Source organism: Mus pahari, chromosome 5 (genome assembly GCF_900095145.1).
Source record: "Mus pahari chromosome 5, PAHARI_EIJ_v1.1, whole genome shotgun sequence".
Taxonomy (NCBI): domain Eukaryota; kingdom Metazoa; phylum Chordata; class Mammalia; order Rodentia; family Muridae; genus Mus; species Mus pahari.
In genome coordinates, this window is record NC_034594.1 from 144,592,529 (window position 1) to 144,598,188 (window position 5,660).

Here is a 5,660-nt window from a genome sequence, read left to right on the forward strand (position 1 = left end):
AAAAAAAAAAAAAAAAAAACTATTAATAAGAGCATAAAACATACACTATGTGAATATAATAAAATGTTTAGGGCTACATCTTACAAAAGATGTTCAAGTCAAGTTCACTGAAAGCTACTAAACACTGGTTAGAGCAATCAAAGAGGGTCTACATCAGTTAAGTGGTGCACACTTTCACGGATTGCAAGACTCGGCAATATTAAGATTTTAATTTTCAGTTGAGTGTGATGGTACACACTTGAAACCTCAGCATGTAGGAGGCCGAGGCAGGAGGATCACAGCGGGTCAAGACCAGCCAGGGATTCATCTCAAAATATTAGCGAGAGGGCTGGAGAAAGGCCTGGAGGGATGGCTCAATGGTTTAGAGCACTGACAGCTCTTCCAGAGGTCCTGAGTTCTATTCCCACCAACCACATGGTGGCTCACAACCATCTGGAATGGGATCCAATGCCCTCTTCTGGTGTGTCTGAAGACAGCTACAGTGTACTCATAAAATAAACAAATCTTTTAAAAAAAATATTAGAGAGAGATGAAAGAAGGAAAGACCATCTCATTCTGCCCAACACAGATCTATAGATTAATTTCAATGCAAATAAAAGCAAAGTACTCCTTTTTAAAAAACATAGAAATTGTGGATGGAGGGGACATTGTAGTTGAGGTGTAAAATTTGACAGAAGAATTTTTTAAAAATATAATTTTACAAGATTAGCAACTAGCTCATCCCTGTAATTGAAACAGGAAGAAAAGGCAGGAGGATTGCCATGAGTTCAAAGACTACAGAGTAAGCTCCAAGCTAGCCTGGGCTACAAGTGAGACTGCCTCAGAAGGACAGGGTTGGGAGACAGGGAGAGTAGCTGACTCAGCAATGAAGAGAACTGGCTGTTCTTCCAAAGGACTTGGGGTTCACTTCTCAGCAACTCTGAGCTACCTGTGAATCCAGTTCCAGGGAATGTGATACCCATTTACCACCTCTGTAGGCACTGGGCACACAAGTAGCACAGAGACATGCATGCAAGCTGCTCACCTATACACATAAAATAAATGGGCGGGAGAGGCTGCTCAGCAGATAAGAGCACTGGTTGTCCTTTCAGAAAGCCTGGGCTCCATTCCCAGTCCCCACAAGGAGGCTCGCAATCGCCTATAAATCCAGTTCCAGGAAATCTGAAAACACCTACAAGCATGTACAGAACCATGCAGACATACACAAATAGCTTAAAACTAAAAATAGATTGTATACAAAAAAAAAATAGATTGTATACATAGCTGACAAATACTTTTTAAAAATAAGTATAAATAAAGCAGGACGAGGGGGAAAAAAAGAAATTGACAAAGTGATTCTAAACACTACATAGAAATGCAAAGGACAAACACAACGTTGAAAAAGAATAAAGTGGACTCATATGATTTAATCGGGGCAATAGGGACTTAAGTACAAAGACAGACACGTTGAATGGAACACAATAGGAAGTCCCAAATACAAATCCACCTGGTTGATTTTTTTTTCTTTTTCCCCACTTTTTAAACTAAGGCAGAAGGGCTTCCACATGCAAAATTAATAACCCACCACAGGCATAAAAATTAACTCAAAATAGATTCTAAAACTAGAGCTGGAGTATAGCTTGGTGACGGACCAGTATGTATGAGGCCCTGGGCTTGGCCCCCAGCACCAGATACACAAGCACATATGTATGCACGCACAGAGAAATTTCTAGAAGAAAATGTGACATAAAAGGTGTGATAGACCATGACTCTTATCTTAGCACTCTAAAGGCAGAGGCAGGGGATCATGTAAAATTCTGCATCAGCCAGGTCTACATAGCAAAACCCTGTCTCAAAACAGCAACATCATGGTTCTGTACACCTATAATCTCAGGACTGAGGAGGAAGAGGAGGAGGAGATACAGGAGGAGGAGAAGGAAGAGGAGGAAGAAGAGGAGATAGGAGAATCAAAAGTTCAATGACATCTTTGACTAAATAAGAAGTTAGAGACCAACCTAGGCTAATTGAGGCCCTGTCTCAAAAAGAAGAAAAGAAAAGAAAGGAAGGAAGGAAGGAAGGAAGGAAGGAAGGAAGGAAGGAAGGAAAGAAAGAAGAAATCTATAAAAATATTGCAAAGTACTATTTTTTAAATTGATGTTTTATTAAATATATGGGATAATAGAGTGAAATACAGATAGTAGGGCTGCAGATAAGCTCACTGGTAGAACTCATACTTAGTATCAATAAAGCTCTGAAGTTTGGCCCCCAGTACCAAAGGACAAGAAACAACAGAACAGTAATAATCATTAGGACATGTAATTGTTTTTTCCTGTTATAATTTTAGAGCAGAAAAGACTAAGACCCAAAATGCAAACATTTTCTTCATAAACTGGAACTGGTAACTCTAGCCCATAAACCAGCTACAAGGGCTAAGGCAGGAAGATCTTAAGTTCAAATCTTACCTAGGTTATAAAGTCCCATCTAGACAACTTGGTAAGATCTTATCTCAAAATAAGAAGTAAAAATAGTACTGGATATCTAGATCAGTGACAGAGCACTTGTCTTTCCTTGGTTTAATCCCTAACAACACAAAATTAACTCACTAAATTTGGCATGGCAAAAAGTTACTATCTATAATCCTGTGGCTCCTGCAACTTTGTAATTCTAAAGACCTTAGAATGAGTTAGAAAATTCCAAACAATCAAACAATATCTTTCGCATTATATCACTTTACCTAAGAAGTACAATTTAATAGTTGGATATTATTATTATATGATAGATTACAGAGCACACACATAGTATATGTACACATAAAAGATGAACTGTATATCATACATTGCATTTAAAATTCCATCCACTGTACAAAAATAGGGTCCTTGTGTCAGAATGCTCTCCTCAAGATCCATAGTGTATGGATCTAACAAAAACCCCAACAGCAGACATGCGAAGGCCCCTTTGAATTGTTGGTCAGTTCAAAAGATTTTCAAAACATTATTGGCTATTTGCTGTTGCCCTCATATGTCCCTCAGAGGTGAAACTATGTCCCTATTGCTGAAGACGCATGACCCAGAGGACCTGAGCTGGGTCGACCTGAAAGTCTCCTCCCTGAGGAATAGCTTTCATGTACAGGAAGATGTCATGCAAGCTTCTAAGAGAGGGAAGAAATCAACAGACCTACCCAGCCAAGATCCCTATGAACCACAATGACCAACGTGCCCCAATAACATAAGGGGCAATAGTGGCACACATACCTTGGAGGTGACCAACAGCCCTCCAGTTGGATTTAGGTCCTGATCAACAAGAGGAAGATCATGTCTAGTATTGTAAATATAGCCAACCATCCAGAACAAGAGAAATCACAGATCTTGAAAGAGAACCTAAAAACCACTTTATCAAACCAACATAATCCTGAACTGTATCCTAAATATTCACCCTTATACCCACAGATAAGTGTAGTTTTCACCCCTCATCAAATAAACTTCTGTTTACAACAGAAGGAGAGCATTACAAAAAATCACAACTGATCAAAATGCAAAGAACAAGAGATTGTGTGGTGGCCAGTCCCAGCTGATACACCTTCAACGCAATACATGCATCTAACACTTAGTGATCATTGCAAGAGAAGGGACAGAAAGATTGTAAGAGGCAAAGGAACAGAAAGTTTGCTGTGAGGTTATGCCACCTAGCAATGCTAAAGAGGTTGCATCCCTGAAATCTCAACAACATGGCTGCCTAAACAAGATCTGAACAGTGACATCAATAGATGTACTAACAAGCAGGGCACTCAAGAGACTTCCCTCTACACCAAGAACTACAGGCAACTAAGGAACGGTGAGAGCAAGAGGAATGATCTTCCCAGAGAAGAGCACACCAATTTGTTAACCAATACCAAGTGGTCAGTCACGAAATAATACACATAAGGTGACATTATAGGAACTGAGTAAGATGTATGTGTACATCAACAATTAAAGAAACGGAGGCCACCAATCTGAAAGAGAGTGGAGAGTGCTCGTGGGAGGGTTAGAGGAAGAAAGCTGGGGGGGGGGCGGTAACTATATTGTAATTTCAAAAACTAAAACTAAATCATAATTTTTAAAAGAATAAAATACTAAAACACAGGTTCGATAAAAAGAGAAAAGAATGGATGAGAAAGTATTGTAAGGTATGTAATATAATATTGCTTGAAATGTAAAATATGCAGACTAATGCATTTACCACTTCTATATACAAATACACAAAGGAAAAGACTTAAAAGCGTGCACTAAATAAATGCGTGGATGTTTATGGGCGGGGTGACAAGGTGACTGGGGTTATTCATGGAAAAGAGAGAGCAAAAAAGCAAGTAAGGAACAGAGGCGGTTATAGCAGTTACATCTTATAAAGAACATGAATATTTTTATTTTACCTTAAATAAAAATAAATAAATAACTGGGGCTGGCAAGACAGCTCTGTGGCCCGAGGACCTGAGTTTGAAATTAAAAAGAGAAAACCAACTTCACAAGGTTGCACACCACGGCATATGTGCGCCGACATCCACACACCGAGCACACACAACACACTGCATACACACACAGTAATATGAAAGTTTTAAAAAAAAAATTAGGAGCCAGTGAAATGACTCTCCAGGTAGAGAAGCTTGCCACTGAAATCTGATGGCCCAAGTACTTATCCTGGGACCCACATGGTAGAAAGAAACAATCAACTCTAGTGAACGGACTTCTGACCTTGATAGATGTGCAATGGCAGGTGCATGTGATCTCGTGCCTACACACACATGCAGAGGTAATAATAAAGGAATAAATATAATAAATACATACACACAGATAATAATATGTGAATAAATGTAATTTTTTAATTTTTCAAAAAGATTATGTGTAGGACCCGGTGTGTACTAGCCAAGCACTCTACTGTAACTTTAATTTTTTATAAAAACCTATTTTTAATGATGATTTTTTAAATGTTTTAACCTCTCTTTTAGCCCACTACCCACCAGAGGTGGTGGAAAGAAAGGATACAGGCAGGGGGCGGGGGGGGAGGAGGGAAGGATGGAGGGAAGGAGAGGATCTGTTTAGAAAGGTTCTTTGGAGCAACTCCCATCGGTGTTGTCTGGAAATCAGCAGTTCAGTTCACAGGTCAGCAGCAGCAGCTTGATCCACTCACAAACACGTCACGGATACAGCAGCAGTCCAGTTCAGTAGAGTCAGGATAGCGAACCCAAATCAGCAGCAGTGGCACTGCCTGGCAGAGACAGCTAGGCCTCTGCCTCAGCCTCAGCCTCAGCCTCCGCCTCCGCCTCAGCCTCAGCCTCTGCCTCTGCCTCAGCCTCAGCCTCCGCCTCAGCCTCAGCCTCAGCCTCTGCCTCTGCCTCAGCCTCAGCCTCCGCCTCAGCCTCAGCCTCAGCCTCTGCCTCTGCCTCAGCCTCAGCCTCTGCCTCAGCCTCAGCCTCTGCCTCTGCCTCAGCCTCAGCCTCCGCCTCCGCCTCAGCCTCAGCCTCTGCCTCTGCCTCCGCCTCCGCCTCAGCCTCAGCCTCTCAGCCTCTCAGCCTCAGCCTCAGTCTCAGCCTCTGTCTCAGCCTCTGCCTCTGCCTCAGCCTCAGCCTCTGCCTCTCAGCCTCAGCCTCAGCCTCAGCCTCAGCCTCTGCCTCAGCCTCAGCCTCAGCCTCTGCCTCAGCCTCAGCCTCA